This window comes from Anser brachyrhynchus (genome assembly GCF_964034855.1).
Source record: "Anser brachyrhynchus genome assembly, chromosome: 4".
NCBI lineage: Eukaryota > Metazoa > Chordata > Aves > Anseriformes > Anatidae > Anser > Anser brachyrhynchus.
This window is the reverse complement of record NC_137698.1, coordinates 68,802,434-68,821,014: the sequence shown is the minus strand read 5'-3', so window position 1 is coordinate 68,821,014 and position 18,581 is coordinate 68,802,434. Positions and strand designations below refer to the sequence as shown.

The 18,581-nt window shown below is 36.6% G+C and overlaps 1 long non-coding RNA gene across 2 annotated transcripts in view; it reads right to left on the bottom strand.

Annotated features, from left to right (window-relative positions):
- Positions 1-5,835: 5,835 nt before the first annotated feature.
- The window catches only part of LOC308194405, an 81,832-nt gene continuing 69,086 nt past the window's right edge, over positions 5,836-18,581 (bottom strand). For both annotated transcript variants that reach the window (XR_013950508.1, XR_013950509.1), the window contains exons 2-3: positions 12,543-12,643; positions 5,836-6,399 (exon numbers count right to left, since the gene is read on the bottom strand). This is a non-coding gene — a long non-coding RNA (uncharacterized lncRNA). The remainder of the gene's footprint in view (positions 6,400-12,542; positions 12,644-18,581) is intronic.

Here is an 18,581-nt window from a genome sequence, read left to right as displayed (position 1 = left end):
ATAGAAGTCTTGGGACGTTTCATGAGAAAAGTTAAAAATATAAAAATTGAAACTTTAAACTAGTTGTTTTAAGTGTTGAGTGCACAGAAATTAAACTGGCTGCCCTCAGGGAGGTTTCAGTATGAGGAGCAATCTTTTAAGTCATCTAAGGTAAGGAAGGGGTCTTAAAGAACACACCTTGTCCATTTCTCAGCCTCAAAATAGGAATCACCATGAATCATTTGTGATTAAAAACCTGATCTAAATGCTCTTATTAAGGGAGATTCTACCGCTAAGCCTGTTGAAACATTCAAAAAGTGTAAGTTTTTTTTTTTTTCCTAGCATAGATGGCTTTGTAGAAGACTTTATTTCTTCTAGGTTGTTACTTACAGACAAACAAAATAATGCTTCCAATACTAATTAAAATAAATTTACATTAAATAGCAATGAAGCCAAGATAAAGGCACATACACATAATGAAGATGAAGGTAAGGAAATATTGTGAAGATTTTTTTTCTTTTGATCTTCTGTGAAGATTTTTAATGATTGACCCCACAGCCACTTGATGATATAATTTATAAAATTCAGATTCCAATGTCTCTGTCCTCTCTATTAGATTGGAAAGTTATCGGTTTACCTTCTATTGAACATCTCATAGATATAAATACTCTGAAATGTGGAAAAAAGCATAACTTAGATTTTGAGGTGCAGATAAATGAGGGTGCCCCAATGCAAAAGGGCTCTGTTTAATAACTTTCAAGCTTTCATGAGAATAAACCTATATATTTATTATTTTTCTCCAGTCTCTGCAACATACTAGCTCTCAATTTGAACCTTACTACTGAAGTGGAAACCTTCATGGCCAAGGGGAGGATACCTGGGATCAGTATGGAAGCTGAGTAGAGAGCTTCCTGGAAAGGCAGCTTGAGAAATACATCTAGTTTTGGGATAAGTTTGTCCAGTATTTTTAAAGCTTTCCAAAGAAGAGATATGGCTAGTCTTTCTGACAAGGAGGATATGACTGCCTTGAACTATGTATGTAAAAGATGATTTATACCCATTGCTTAGAAAAAAGGTTAGAAATCAAATCAATGGATTTTGGAAACAAAAATATAAGTGCTTTTCACATGTCTTTCTTGTGACCTTTTATGTCAAACATACAATGGCAGGACACTGCTAAGAGCTAGTTTCACTTAAGCCTTCACAGTTGTTAACCAAGATGACAGTTTGAAGGAAAAACAGCAGAGTCAGACAAACAAGCAGTGTCTTCTGTATGACAAGATGGCACTAAATGCTTTCTATTAAGGATATAAGAATGCAAGCATGTGCAAGAAGGAGAAATCCAAACTTGTGTGGCACTGATGTAGCAGAAAGAAAGGAAGAAAGAAATAATGCATAAAGAGCATCTTTGTCTCAGAAACTGCCACAAAGAAACAAAATGAGATTACTTCAACCCTTACAAGTGAGTGCTGCTGGAAGTGAGCAGCAGAGATGAAAGGAAACAGTGGTTTGATCACAAGGTACCTAGTGAATATTCTTTCATATGTTTCCTCATCATTCTTTCACCCCCTCTGTAATTCTCTCATCTACTACTATATGATTTCTACTTTAGGTCTTAGCCTGATTATATCTTTCTGCATGGTCAGGCTTCTCTCACTGCTGTGTAGCTAAGGTTTGGGTCCCTAATGACAGGCATTAAACCAGAATCTCATCTATACTACTCTCACTCAAAGAAATTCATTCTGATACTAAGGCTTGGAAAATTATTCACATGGTCTTAAGCACATTTGGGATTGAAACTGACAGGTTTTACACCACAAGGCTGAAAACCTATCAGTCACTTTCAGAAAAAAAAGCCTGAAGTCAGATACCAAATGATAGGTTTTTGTGAATGATAAGCGAAAAGAGATGGGATTGGGTCAGCAAGAGATCGAGTGTTTAAACCACCCAGGATGATTAATGAGGTCCTCTCAGTGTTCAAACGTACTAGGTATGTGTACTGTGTGATGCTTTTAACATCTCTGAAAGACCAAACTCTTAGGAAAGCCAGAGTGTAATTCCAAATTAGACTTCCCTTTCTATCAGCTAATGGATTTCCTTTACTATCTAATTCCTATCATCCCATAGCTCTAACAATGAGTGAGATGGTTTGGCTCAGATCCTACCTGAAATCTTCAAGTAATTCAAAATATTTGGTCTTTTGGGGGAAGTCTGGAAGATATCAGGCATTTTGTCTCCTGTGGTTCTAGTCATTTTTAATGTCACCCTTAAAACCTAAGTGGTGGGTGAGATGATACAGTTGTATTATTTGACTTCAAGAGATAGAAGATATTAAGGGCACCTTAGCTTAAACCGCACTTCTCCGTATGCTCAAACATTAAAAGGCCCTGAAAGCACCCTTAGGAAGGATAATACTGCTTATGTTTATGTCCTAATGAAATCAAGTGAAGCTTTCAGGCCTCACTGAAGGATGCTGGCCCTGCTTTCAAAGAATTTAGAGACTGTAATTTCTCATTATTTCCACCACCTTGGTAACATACTTATCCAAACTCTAAGAATTGCACTTTTGTATTGATTATGACTTTCTTTTTATGAAGTTGGATTGGCTTTAGTGCTACAAAAACATCATGATGGAAGTGGTTAATTCAATTTTTAAGTTGCAGGGCAGAATTCAGAGATAGCTTTTAGTCCTTAGGTAAGTTGACAAATTTAATTTAGGGTTTCTGGTTCGGGGACATGTTTTTGTGATTCCTGCTATTCCTTTTTTATTATGCTGTCCAATCTCTAGTATTCTACATGGAAGCTAAGAGTTAAAAAGTTTGCTATATTCCTTACAGTCTTTGTATATTGGAAGGGGTGAGAGAAGTAGAAAGACAAGCAGAGAGATCATCAAGGGAAACAATCCTACTGGCTAAGTGTATTGAACTACTAAAACACGAATGTTTCTGTAGTGATCTTTCCCTTTAAGAGTGGTGAAAATTTGAATTAAATCTGCTGAAGACAGTGAAAGAGAGAGAAATTTCTGTGACACAGTGAACTGGATGACAGGTGTTAGAAATGGATTTGCTGTTAACTCCAGTGCTGGGAGCTAGGTACTCTTCCAGGCTGATCTGTGTTCCAACAGCCTTTTTGCTGTGAAGCTACGAACCACCATGTTGCATAAAATTTGGTCTTTCAGCCACCTTTTTCTTTTACAGTTGAGCATTTCTGATACCACCAAATAGAAGCCTTTCCTACGTATATGAATGTAAAGCACATGTACTTTACGAGACATTTTGCCTTACACTTGCGTATCATTATACGATACACAGTCAGTAATATTCTAAATAGTCCCAAGGAAACCAGGCAATCAAGTACCATCTCTCTTTTAGAGGAAAACAGAACATCTGAAGCCATAAGACATCAGGGGATCCACAAATCCAGAAAATGAAACTCATTTAGTCTTTCATGGAACAAAACAATGTGGGACAAAAAACACCCTCCACTAACCCCCCCCAAAACGTTTCAACAATCAAAAAAGCAATTTAAGAAAATGTTCATCAAAATTGTCTCATTTTTGACCAGCTGTCTCACTACTGTCTGCATTCATTGATATACCACCAGCAAAAGCAAACTGATCGTTCCCAGGGCTACACAGAAATAGTATTGACTGCTTTTGAACCTATTCCTCTCCAGGTGAATCTTGTTGATATCAGATTTCTACTATGTATTCTTTCAGGTAGGATTTCTCTGCCCAGACCTTGCATATCTAATTAATGTTTATATCTTAGTACTACCTACTTCTAGCAGATAGTATTAGCTTAGCATCAGCTCCTGATAGAAGAGTGCATTGAACTTGAAAATTCATCTTTTACCTACTGACAAGGGCACACACTTGCAGATTGATCCATTGCAGTGGCCTTTGCAACATAACACAAATCAAGACAAACTCCTGCCTCTTTGTACCAGGTTCCAGTCTTTGAAGCCTGAGCATCTTCTTTCTGCAGTCAATGCGAAAGCTACCATGAGAGCAAGGCTCAACTCATGTGCTTAAATAGAGGGGTGCTTTCATTTCTGTGCATTGCTGATGCATTAAACATTTCCCACACACTTCAGAGGGGAACACAAACACAGATCCTGTACTGTTACCTTGGTGCAACATAACAACCCATCTACTAAAGCCAACCCATCTACTAAAGCCAACACATCCTTCTCTTTATAATAAACTTGCAACTGATTTAAATATTCAAAATATTTGTTTTTCATAACTCTTCTAGCTCTTCTAGCTAGCTCTTCATAGATAGCTCTTCTAGATAGCTCTTCATAGCTCTTCTAGCTTCAAGTTTATGATAAAGTAAATTGAAGTTTATGCAGCAGGGTCTGTATTTACAACATGAGATTTCCTTGTTTTCCTACTAATGCAAACACTAAAAGTGTCTAAAACTGAAAGCAACTCAGATGGTGTAACACTAGGGCTAAGCGGGCTCAACACTTGAACGCATTTTGGTGAGCTGGGCCTCCTGCATTCACAAATTTCCTGTATGATCTCTGATGTACTAAGTCCTGCAAACGTTGAGAGGATTGGAGGATTTGCTGTAATACTGAAGTGTGGCAGGATAAATAGGGCTATTAGCAGCTGTAAAGGCAGAAACCTGTAATAATTGCTCTATTCCTTAGTTCATTCAGTTGGAAAACAGTGTCTGTGATATTTGCCTGCTTCTTTTGGGGGTGTGAGGCTTAATTAATCAGAATTTGCAGTGTTTGGGTTTTTTTGCTTGAGGGTATTTCACATACAAAACATTTTTCCTTTTGGTCTTCTGAAATTATTAATTATACTATAAAAGCATCAAATGGAATAAGTAGGAATTGAGTTCCAGTGCAAAGTCATCTGGACAATGCACACACCAAAGCCAGTCTACACCTCAGTATTTTCACACAAGATAAAAGAAATGTGCAGAGGAAGGAGAAAAGAAGCTCTAATACAATCATGCATTTCCACGATGGGTCTAGAGCAGTACTAACTAGCTGTTTCAGTTGCTTTAGATATGTAGTTTTCCCTGTACATTAGTAAATTTGGAGGTTGATTTTTTGCCTTTCCAGACCTTCTACATTTAAATCTTTCCATTATTACTTACCTCTGTTTTTGATCCAAACTGTTGAATGCTTCTTTTTATTTCTCACTTTGTCAGGATTGAGTTATCTACACCAACTTTACAAAGAAATCTATGAACATCTTTATCACCTTGGTCACTTTGTTAAACATGAGGTTTTAATGCCACAATTAAATTTCCATTCAGTAGTCTCGTCAGTAAAACCAACGCTATAATACCTGCAGAAAAATGTGCCATATTAAATTCTTGTTTATGAATTTAGCATTGATTTCTCACCCTGACATATGGCTGAAAACTACAAGCCTCCTACTTTGTTAATGAATGGCTCTGAGGTCACGAAGCAAAACACTATTACCGAAATATTAATTTTCTTATGACTATAATTAAGATTTATGATGCAAATGCCTGGGTTTCAGCTCCGTTTTATTATTAACTTATTAATATAATACTGCATCACTGTGATTAGACAAAATGAAGATTTTCATTTTCACGATTAGCAAACAGAAGGCTCTTGATTTGCATTTCTTTTATCACCTTTATATGATTTTCTTCTCTGTTGTTAGAGTGGAATATTTCATATTAATATTTTCTATTTTTCATTCATTGAGAGTATTTACCATCTCATTACAGTTGAAGAAACAGGAAATAAACTTTCATTTCTAATTTGATCAGAGGAAAGAGTATGAAATGTTTTAAGGATATATATATATATTTTTTTTTTTTTCTTGGAAAAGGAGAGAAGCTTCCAGTTATGTTTTGCCTGTCTTTTTCAAATTGCATAATTTGACCATTGCACACTAAAACCCAACAGGCATGGGAGATAACATTGACAACTAGTTTTCAATATGTGGTCTGAAACATTTTCAAAAAGCAACTGAGAAAAGCAAATTTGTTTTCTGCAGATTTAAATTAACCATTCAGGCGTCTGCACTGCTATTACAAATTTTGCTGGATATTTTGGAACCCCAGGAAGACTACACATCAGTGATGTGAACAGACTGAGTGCTACATGTTAAAAGGTTGGGCTGAAAACCTTCAGTTGAGTAAAATCAATCAATTTCAACACTACATTTGACAGCACCAAGATTCTAGATTTTGTATGCATTATTTTATTATTAAAACAAACAAATAAACAAACGTATGAAGGAGATCACAGAAGTAAAAAATGAAGTCTTCCTGTTGCTCGGTAAGCAGAGGCTGTGCTGATAACTTCAAATTATTTCTGAGAATGGCAGGGAGGAATCCTTAGTGCAGGATCTTAGTCCAGTCCAGTCCATCACTTTGCCACCAGCAGTGCATGTTCTCTATCAAAAGCTTCATATCTCTGTACCTGATGAAAAGCCAAAAATGTCTGTAAATTAAACACAGACTTTTCAGCCTGATTTGGGAAGATGACAATTAAGTAGGTGGTAAGTGCCAAATATCCTTTATATTTCATAAAAGAGGTTTAGGAAGCCCTAAGTCAATCCCTGCAGAAAGGAGTGTTATAGAGAAGAGGGTAAGCTTTTTATCTTCTTCACAGTGAGATGAAGACATCAGGTTGGGTAAGGGGAAACCCAGGAGACATCTAAGCCCACATGCACACAGATTTACAATAAACTTGAGGGATGAAAGTGACAAAATATTATTTCCCAGCAGCATGTAACAAATCCCTGGGTTCATGCAGCTTCAGATACACTTCCCAAGCAAAATAAATTAATAAATAGATAGATAGATAAAGTCAGAAAATCTGACTGCAATATCAGTGAAAGTGAAGCATTACTGGACCTGGTGCTAACCAATGTGGATGAACTCATTAAAGAGTGTAAGACTGGAGGCAGTCTGGGCTGCAGCAGCCATGTTACTGTAGAGTTATACTCTACAGTTGATCACTGTACTGTGATCTCAAGGAATATGGGCCTGGCAAAGAGCAAAGTCAGGACCCTGAACTTTAGAAGAGTCAATTTCCATCCATATAAGGACCTAGCGAATGAGTTCCCCTGGGACACTGTCCTTAGGGACAGAGGAACTGATCAGAGCTGGAAACTCTTTAAGAACTCTTTTCTTAGAGTGCAAGGGCCCTCCATCCCCATGCATAAGAAAGCAAGCAGGGAAGGCTGGAAACCAGCATGGCTGAGCAAGGATCTGCTGGTGAAATTGACGGATTTACCTGCTTCATCCAGACAGTGACAGTCGTGTATTCCACCAGGCCTCTCACTGCTATGCCAAACTAGACTATATCTCAGGGCAAGCTCTGGGCCAGTGAGTGGACAAAATGCCATTTAAATCAATGGACCTGCATCTATTTATAAACCCTTAATATAACAAAAGATTATTCTTTACCCATTTAGCCCTAGAAAAAATAACCACAGTATGAGGGAACTTCTACTGGCTCAGGCTCTTATTGTAATCTAAAGTCAGAGCAGAATCCTAGAGAGCCAATTGATTGCTTCAATGCAGTAACAGCTAGTATATTCAGGCCATCAGTCTTGCAATAATTGTGTTCAGTTTTTAAGTGCTTGTAATTTAGCACTAGCAGAGCCAGGAAAACAAATATCTCTGATTTCTGTGAGAGGTTCCAGGACATTTCAGACAAACCATCCACAAATACCTCACAAATGTTAGCAAATGATATATTGTTTCACATGCTGTAGCAAGATGGCTTGAGAAGAGATGCTAAAAATGTAAATTGCAGATCCCAGGACTGCAGCCTGGGAGGACTAGTACTTGGAAACGTTCTCACTTTTCACATCACTAACTTCTCTGTGTTCCCATGACACACACCCCATCAGTTCTTGGTACTGCCTTTAGATGAAGAATTTAAAAGAACATATACCTGAAGAAAAATATGAGAAAATATGAGCACAGACAGCATTGACAGAAGTGACAGACAGAAGTTGGCTGGTCTCCTATATTCTGTGCCATGCACAGATTAAATCCTCTCATGAGCAAAAAGGGAGGGCATTTTATGGATGCATGTTTGTATTTGGATTTTGATCCTTCACTTCTCTTGCATACATTACTTAGAGTCCAGTAACTTCCCTAGAAAGCTTCAAAAAACAGGAGGTAATTTCCACCCATGCAAATGCATAATTACATGCCATGATTTTTAAGCCTGTGGCGCAATTATTACTCTTTGTAAGGAAGAGTATGATATGACTCATTATCTTTGAGCTTGCAGAGTCTGCAACAGTATGAAAGCCACTGTATAAAACTCAAGAGATAGTTACAGCATTTAGGTGGTAAATTGTACAGTTGAATGAGCACATAAAAATACTTTTTGAAGTAAGATTTTGCAAGAAGCATTAATGTCATTCAATTAGGTTTTTGGGGAAAAACAATCTAATTACATTGATCCCAGAATGTTTATCTAACATTGTATCATAACCCATAAAATTCATTTGGTTTCAATCTACGTAGTATGGAAATCTAGATAATATTATTTCTTTTCAAATAGGCATGATCTGAGCATCTGGACAACCAATTTAATTTTATGATGTTCTGTGTGATAAAGCAAGAAATTTTCAGGATGCATAAGGGCCGTAATATGTTGGTCCACATATTTTTAATGATTTTTTTTCTTTCACATATTGTTCGCTACAAATTGATGGCTCAGATTGGTTGAACGAATCCTGCAACACTCACTGTTGCACTTGTCCTCTCTGAGACAGGGTTCAAAATAATGATTTTTTTTTGGAGATCTGTGCACAAATTATTAATAATAAAGTATTTGAAGCAAACTGTGGCATACTAAGGATTTTTTTCAGATAATGTTATCTCCTATTGAACTGCAGAATCAGATCCTTCTCTGATAAATTGATGAAATGATTTTAGATGAAATGACCAACCTATTTTCTGCTGTTATGCTGTTATACTTTCATGGTGACCTCCAACTACCAGAGTGGATGTCACCTGATTTGCTTTGGTTCTTAGGATGGGTGACTAAATAGCAGCCATAGGTTCGACTCCATTTTCTGGCTGTTTTAGAGAAAAGTCAGCTAAATTTTTCCCAGATGAGTGCCATAATCTCTGGGCTGTTGAGTCTCTCCCATCCCATTCTTCTTCAGATAAACCAATGTGTCATTATATCCTGCAAAAGAGGGGACAAGTGAACCCTACCCCAGAAGAAGTGGTAGCCTTCTGAATAAAGAAGTACCACTTGGGGTATAGGTTCACTTCCCCTAGGCAAGGAAGGAAATTGAACAAAGGTTTCATTTCAGCCAAAATTATTCAGAGAATTCCACCCACATTTGCGAATATAGGATTCAACAAACTCATTTCACTCCTTCCTGCTCCATTACCGCGAGGTGCTGTGAGAACGTCTTTTCAAACTCTCTGGCATCCCACACCTTTTGCAAGGTATTGAGTAATGCCACTCCAGATGAGTGTTATGCAGGCAGAACACCTTTCTTTCCATGCTGATGTTGCCTCTGGCGATAACATATCACTCAAACAGTGTGATGGCTGGCTGTAGCATAGAAGCCTATAAAAAAATAACTTCTAACTAGTGATATATTCACATTAAACATTGAGAGGCTGTCTCTGGGTAAATAATAAATTAGTTAATTTTACCCATGCACTTAGCAACTAAGAATATTATGCTATTTCTTTATTTTTAAGAAACATAAACATAACAGAAATATGTAATTAAAATCAGTAAGATACATTTGTCAGTCTTAAAATTAGCATATTAAACAAACATTTACTTGTAACTTCATAGATTATTGTAAGCAATTAAATCCCCAAATTGTATATTAAGCAGTTTACATAGCAGTGTTTCATTGCTGAGGCAAGCAATAATGCCAGGAATTTTTTGGAGTCACATCTGAAGTATTAATGTAAATAAGATGTTAAAAAGATGATTTTCTATTGAAAAATTTTTACATGATAGATGTAGTACCACATTCACGTTCACATTTTGTTTTTCATAGGACTGCTCTCAGAAAACTTGTCAAAGTTAATATAAAATATTCCCGCATCTGGCTCCTAATCATACCATACTAAGCCTGTGTAATTAATTCTAGTTGATATATGGGGTAGTATATATAGTTTGCAGTAATGAAAAATGACTTGCATGAGAATGCCATTGTAAATGCTCCCTTTGGGTGATTCAGGTTGTAATGAACATGCTGTTGTGCAGCAATACATGTAAAACATCACCCACAACAATGGAGATGTTTGGCTGGAACTACTCTGACCATAAAACTGCTCAGTTTGCTTAGGTAAATAGCAGTAGCTACAGCTGGGACCATCAGAAGGTATAGACCCCTCGCAACTACATACTTCTTTAATTTCACTTTCAGAAGGTTAATCAAGGCAGAGAATATCAGTAAAAAAAAAAAAAAAAAAAGTCAGAATATCAGTAAAAAAAACTGTCAGAATATCAGTAAAAAATGCCAAAAATCAGCAAAACAGGAGCTAAGATAAAATTAGTACCATATCTTTCATTCTTGTATTCAGAAAACATGGCACACTTTTGAAGACTATTCTTTTATCTTTCAGCATCTCTAATAGCACAGGCAGCTGTAAAAAAATCACTTTCAGACCTAACCAGGGCTCATTCCTCACATCCTGCTTGACCATATCTCTACAGATAGCACCTGGTTGATAGTCTTTGTTGAAACCAGTCAGACTTGGTCACATAGACTACTAGCACTCTTTCTGATTTTTAACTGTGCTCAATAAGGTCTCTGCCTCACTTAAATGAAGGCAGGTAACAGGCTTTCAAAAACAGTAAAAAGCACATACCAATTAATCCCTTTCTGTCAAAGTAGACTCACTCAGGTTTCAGACTAAATATTTGTAAACCTGGAAGTTGCAGTGATCCCTGTTCTGTTAGTCTACCTTGTGTATCTGATGGGATCAGCACTGCATGGAGAAAATGCACAATCATGCAACTCCATCCAATATCACACTGTATCCACAGTTCAGGATAAATTCAAGTGACATAAGCAACTTTCATGCTTGCCATTTTACTTTATTTCCTAAGCTTTCTCTTAAAGGAAAAGGAATAAGGAAATTGCTTTTTCAGGCACTGTTTTATGACTCAGAAACACGTTAGCACAAACAGCTGCCATTGCAGCTGGAGAACCGACTGCATTAACAAGGAGGCTCTCAAAAGGAGGACAGAACTGGCCCCAGGGTAAAGAGAGACTTCACTCACTGCCCTTTTTCAGGTCTGCTTAAAATTTTGGGAGGCAAAAACTTGCAGGGGCCTTGGCAGGTAAGAAAGTGCAATAGGTTTTTGGCCCCAGAGTCTTATAGTGATATTTCTTGTCCACAAAGGGGTCTCAAAGAGTTGTAAACCACTGAAGTATATATAACATTCAATACTGTATTGAAAGTTGAACTTCCATAGCCTGAGCTTATTCTAGAAAATAGTACACCTATTATTAACATATGAGGTATAAGTATCTTGCAAAGAGAAAGCTGAAAGAATACTGTACACAAAAGTTCTCGCTAACTCATTATAGATTGAGACCATCTTTAATAAAAGTGTATGTGGCTATGGTGGTATCCCTCTCAGATTATTAGATAGCAGTCCTCAGAATGACTCTTTGCACATTCTGGATATTGTCATCTTTAAAACTACAAACTGAATGACCACATGTAATAAAAAGACATTTTGAATCTTCTGTATGTTCAGTAATCATCGCCTCTGTGGTAAAAGCAAAAACCAACACAAAATACAGCCAGGATTTACTCCAGATCAAATCCAATACATTTAAACTGAAACTGTAAAAACTAAAAATCTTGCCTCCTCTTGTTCTATTTTTTTTTCCACTTCCAAAAGAATGCTTTAAGGATTACATTATTTTGCAATATATTTAGACATATTTATGCATGGCTCTCATAGCAGGATCTGGAGTTGATATAAACACAAGCTCCCAAAGATCTGCTTCTCTGTCTAGTATTTCAACTATTCATATTAGATTATCAAATATATTTTGAATGATAAAGACGCATCTAAGTGAAGTTGGCATCATGGTGAAGTCCTACAGCTTCTTTGCTGCTAGGAGTAATAAATTAAATATTCCAATTTGTTGTTTATGAATGTTAATAAACATTGCGAGAGATGAGAAACAGAGATTGTGAGGATTGTTCTTCTCTCACTAAATTGAAACAAACAAAAATGAGCACGCTTCCACAGAAACTGAGTCAGTTTATAGCAAACAAATGTTGTCTACTTGAAACATAATTTATATAGATTTATTATACAAAAGTAGTTTTTTTTTCACCTTACTATTCAGTTAACCACCTCTTTCCTTCCCCCAGCAAGAAAAGATAATACAAACATTTGAACATCCAGTTCAGATACAGTCCAAATCTATATAACTGATATGAGGGAAATTTGACCATTCAGGAGTACTGTGACCAAGATGTAAGACCTCCTGCTCTTCACGAGCGTGTTAGATTCAAAGGCATTGGTCCGCACCAGTATCTTCACCCAAACCTTCCTCCTCCCAGTTCTGCAGCGCTTGACGCTCCAATTACCTGTGTTATGAGGCTCCCACTCGATGAGTGGGTGGACTTGAACGTTGAGAAGAGAAAGTCGTGCATGTTCGGAAAGTTTCGACGTTCCCAGCAAGCCCTTCCTGTGAGAAAACGCATACTATTTAAATATCAGACAGTAATAGTAGGGAGATGTTCCCATGTGCAAAATGTCATGAGAAGTCAAGATCTATTTTGGAGTAAAGAAATTATGGGTTGTCTTCACCGGGTAGACGAAGACAAATTCTAACAGCTCCACAGAGCCCAAAATATACATAACAAATTAAAATTATATTGTACTGGAAAGTAGCTCGACACAGGATTTTGAAAAGGCTTCGTCACTCCATCATCAATGGATCGAGTTTGCAGAAGGTGTAAAGTTAATACAAAACTAAATAGAACAATTGATCAGGTCTTGGTCTCAGTTCTAAAGATGGAAATGGAAGCAGATTTTCCAAATTTTTACTTTCTGCTGAAGTTAAATGCTCAGAAAAGGATTTGGCCCTGGTGTTAGAGCCACCTTAATGTACAAGGACAATATAGTTTTGTACCATTTTTCTGTGATTTATTTTAAGGAAAAAAAACCAACACTATGGGTATAGTTTTGCAGTCTTTTCTGACAACACATTTTGTCAAAAAAAAAAATACTAGTAAAATACTAATAATGAAATACTGATGAAATATTGCTGTAATACTAATATTCAAAACAAATATTTTCAGACTAAGTCTCATTCCAGCTTTCTGTTCAGTAATTGCTTGTATGCTCTCCATTAGTCAGATGCTGTTGTACACTAGTTTTATGCTTGTTTTTTGTTTGTTTGTTTGCTTATTTAATGGGTCTGAATATATTGCAAGTACAAGGAAAGGTTGTTCAACCCGCCCTCTGAGGACACCAGATTATTATCCTAATAATTCTCTCTGACAGTAAGTAGCTAAACATTATCTATTAACTTCAGGCTTTCTCTTTCTTGCCTGATTATTTCTAAAGTTTGTATCTTTCTCAAAAACACAAATTCAGGATAACTGTTGTATTTAGGCTGAACACTAAGCCCCCCAATTTATTTATTTTTTTGTATAAACAGACTATTTTAGCTTTATTGTATGAAGTAAAGCAATGAAAAAAAAGGAATATGTCAGTACAGTCATCTACATGCCAAAGTTTTGAATTTAACTTTAGTATTAAAACATGAATGTGGATATTTCATCTTAGTTTAAAATCATTTCCTCTGAGGTTTTGATGACTGTAAATGCAAATTTAGGTCAAACAAAATATGTGGCTGTTAGATGATTTAACAGAATCATTATGATACAGATTGCTGTGGGATACAACACATTCCTTATCATAAGCTTTAATCCTTTATGTGTGCTCACCATCTGCCAGGACTCACAAAATTCTCACACATCTGTTGATCACTGACTGATCTATATTTTCATGCAAGTGGAAATATGTACTGCAAGGGGCTCTGACAAGTCCCGCGGCTCACCCTGCATGTTCCACACATGCAGAATGAATCTGTCACATGCAGTGACTTCAGCACTAGTAATAATAATAATAATAATAATTAATAATAAAACAAACCAAAATAAAAAAGTCTTAGGCCAGACACTAAATTAATGAATATCCCACCACCACCACCAAGTCATTTTCACCACACCACGGCAACTTGCTAATGAGCCAATAATGAAAGTAACAGTTGCTCAATATTCAGTTTGGAATCCTTACTACTGCAATTGTTATAGATGTGGATAAATTTTATATGACAATCTCTTTGTGTTACATTCTGTGTTTTTTTTTGTTTGTTTGTTTGAACTCTCTTCTTTAGCAATAACAAAAGAAGAGATCAGTCATCTTGAAAGTATCTTAAAATTATTCACTAACAACGCTATAGATTATTTTTCCATGTGCTCAGGATTTGATTATATGTCCACCAGTTAGTGTGAACACTTTGGAAAAGAATGAAAGACATGCTATGCTACAACAATTTTGAGGGTTGATCTTGAATATTCAAGTGCTTATTATAATATATTGTTTAGAGCTGTCTGAGATAATTTTGATGGATGTTCACAGAAGCATGAGAAAATTACTGGAAAGAGTCCAGCTGAAACAAATAATGCAAGATTCTTTAAATGTGTAGCACTGAATTGAATTCCAAGACTGAGATGTTTCTGAAACGTGCACACACCCACTCACCCTTAAAGGAACATTAATAAGCACCTCTATCGTAGCTGACAGCAGCCAAACAGTCTCAATTGCAAACCACCCCCAATTACATTAACAGAAACATGAGTAATCCATACTAAAGAATGCATATGAGTCAGTAACGATGTGAATTTATACAGTGGCTCCCTAAAATAGTGACCTTTAGCTCATGAACTAAGTTTGCTACATCCATTATAATTTTGTTTTAAATCCACAGTCCCATTGTTATAGTTCAACCTTGTCAGCCTAGACAGTGCATGACTATGTCAGCGCTACAAAAACCAGAACCAGCAGATCTCTATTTTTGACCAGAGGATTCAATTTTACATAACATTAGAAGTTTTTAACCGTATGGGGACTGCAGATTGAAACACATCAATATAATACAGGATAATTGTATAAACACCATTAACCTTAGCAAGGAATGGTGAAAGATGAGGCGGAGGTATACAAGAAGCTATTTTAGTAGCACTCTTGGGTCAATGTCTGCAACATGCCCTGCTAGAGCTAGAAACATGTCATCCAAACCCTTATGTAAATGTATCAAATTCTGATTTAAAGAATGAGGGATTTTGACTGTGCTACTACACTACAAAGATTGAAAGAATTTTCTATTTTTATTTATGGCAGCTTTGTACCTATTTGTTCTTGAAATAACATCTGAAGATACATGCAGGTCTTTTCTATGCCGATTATTGCAAACTACAAGTACCTGATTTCTTTGTGGGATTAATTCCTCAGAGCATGACCTGCAATTTGTTTTTTAATATGCCAGCTCTCACAGCTGCCTAGTTCTTTCTGTACTGTATTTTGATTCTCTGTCTATTGATAAAACTTCCATTTCTGTTACCAGAATATTTTGTTAGCACACACATACCAGACTTTCAGTGAAAATATCAAATAATATCCTTGAAATGTCATCCATTCTTCCATATAACTGTAATTTTCTTCTTCAGCCTGTTCCTTGCTCAACATTTGCACTGTTCCTCAGCTGCCCAAAATATTTAGCAGACAATTCTGAAATTGTTGTTGTACCTGATTTTATATAATCACATCAAAAAGGAATAAATTGCAAATATGTAACATCTGCAGAAGAAACAGAATTAGGAGGAATTACAAGCAGTACTGAGACTGGAGAAATATAATGATCTCCTATTCAGTTCCCATGCAAACATCCCGTGAATGAACAGATTTACAATGCTTAGAGTGAAGTTGCTCTGAAACTCTGAATATTAAAATATCACAGTGAAAGCTGCTGAGGACTTCAATCAATCTCTACCAATTCACTGACATTTCATGTGCCTACTCAAAAATACCCTTGTATACAAACAAAACAATGAAAAACTCTTTGGGTACCTGAGAAAAAAAAAAAAAAAGAAAGAAAAAAAAAGAGAGAGAGGAAAAAAAAAAAACAGATTCAGAACTGTAAATAGAGGAACTCTATAAATAGAGGTTCCAGGTAGCACTAGGACTTATGGGATCGCTCAGACTGTTCTCCATAAAATATGCTGGCCAGCTCACCATGCATGTAAACCACAAATCGCAGCTTCCCACTGACAGTCTTTTTCCTGAGATGCACTTGACGCAGAAAATGGCTTAGGATCACAGTCAGGCTAGTCCTAAACCTTTAAAGTCCTTTAAAGCCGCCAGGCTGCATCCTGACGTGTTGAACTGCACAGTCACGAGTAAGCAGAAAAACAGCAACTGGTGAGGCAGCAGTTGCTGCAAAATGACTAACCAAGATTCCTGGCTATGTAAACTCATATATAGAGTAGCTTTGAAAATAGCCTACCATATTAAGAGATATCTTACTGGACTATTTCTGAAATAATCCACACATTTCATATCGCAGCTTCAATTCCAGTATCTGAAGTTCCTTCTTTGAAAATATTTTGAATTAAAGGCAAAGCTGGCAAAGTAAATGGTCCTAAACTCAACCCAATTTTTCATATTCCATAAATGGAATGTTAAAATATATCTCTTTTGAAAAATCTGAAAAAGTTAATTAATTTTGCCAAGCAATTATTTTATTAAATCCTATAATAGATAGTGCCCCGTTTTTATTAGTAGTAATTATAGTGTACTACCATTCTTCACAATAAAAATATCATTACTTTATTATAGAAATGCCTTGCATATGACTGTGAGGAAGCTTGTTTGTTAAAAAAAAAAAAAATGATTTTTAACATCTGACTCAATCAATGTATTTTCTTAATGAAATTGAAATGCCAGTCATTACATCCCAGGATAACAAGTAATTTTGAGTTAATTGAAATGAGAGTTTTCATTTCATTTTTGCATTAATAGTCCTCAAATTATAATTAAAGCTTAGGTCAACTTTGATACAACAATGCCTCAATAGTATGAAATTTTTCTTGAGGAATCCTGAATATCCATATATGCTTGGCCTTGCACCAAATGTCTCCCTTGTTATCCATTATGTCCTGATTAGGACTGAACACCTGCTCTTCTCATTGCTTGTCATGTGAACTGTGTGTGCCCTGTACTTTCCAGTATCAAGCCCTCAAAGGACTGTACTGGGTATAAGGACTTGAAAACAGCACAGTCTCTTTAGGCTAAGACTCAGCCAAACTAGTATCATTTTGGTATTATACACCATGGGAAAACGTAATTACTCAGGAAAAAAAGAAAAAAAAAAAGTGTCTTCAGCTACTGAGGACATCCAAACAGCACAGAAGTCAGACTTTTTGCTTATATTCATAGTAGCTGCTGCTTTCTGAATTCAATGCCCGTCAGAAAACTTTCCTTGGGAAATAAATGTTTTCCCCATATTGGCTCCTCTTTTCAGAAGAACGTCACAGAGTTTTCTAAATTATAAACAGAGGATGCCTTTCTGATGACCCTGTTTACATCAGAAACAGTGTTTTTGCCTGTTTCTGGACTCCTTCTGAGCAAGAAGGAATTCTGGCTTGATCATAATGATGGAGGTTCCCCCATTCTCAATTCTGGTCCTCACAGGAGTGAAAGATGAAGGAAAAGTGGTGTCACCTCCACGTAGTGCTTCCCTGTTTTAGGGACAGCTCTGTTCCTATCTAGGGTAGCCTCCAGTCAAACAAAAAGGTTGACTACTCTCCTCCTGACACAAATCTACATGCACTAATTGAAATGAGAGATGTATTACGACATACTACTTCTTCACCTAGTTTATACATAAGACTGTTTACACCAACTGAATTCTAATGGGAGGGGGACAAAGATCTCAAAGTCACTTACAACCTCCTTGAAAATCAACAGCCAGACAGGAGACAGAAAACACGGGAGGAGTCAGGCCTGTGTAAGGGGAGCTGTAAGGATGTTTCTACCTTTTGAGATGTGGTACTAAAAAACAGGTAGCAAGGGATAATGGATTCATTTTTTTCTTTGATGAGATTTAGGTCATTCCTCCTTCTTTTGTTTTCTGGTGCACGGCTCTCTTATCAAGCCTTCTACATATAATGAACCAGATCTCCACTAGCATAGATATTAATTGGAGCAGGAAAGGTGGTGCCTGGCAAAAGAGCTATCAGGTCACAAAGGATTTGGTCAAGCAAAGGGCTAGAGTCTTGCAAAAGGAACAATATGGGCATAGCAGAAGTCAAAATGTCCAGACAACCTTCACTTCTCTTACTTTTGAAAAGGCCTGTAAACTGTATGAGGGGGTTTGCTACCAAAGGTCGATGTGATGGCCTGTGAATACTCGCATGAATCTTGTGCAGAAAAAGTACAGTATGGTTCAGGCAAACTTGACCTGACCTGAACTCAGGAGCTGTCACTGCTAAAACAGGCCAGAATATATAAAAAAACTTAATTGGCTCCCAGTGGGTTATTGAAAACACCATCTC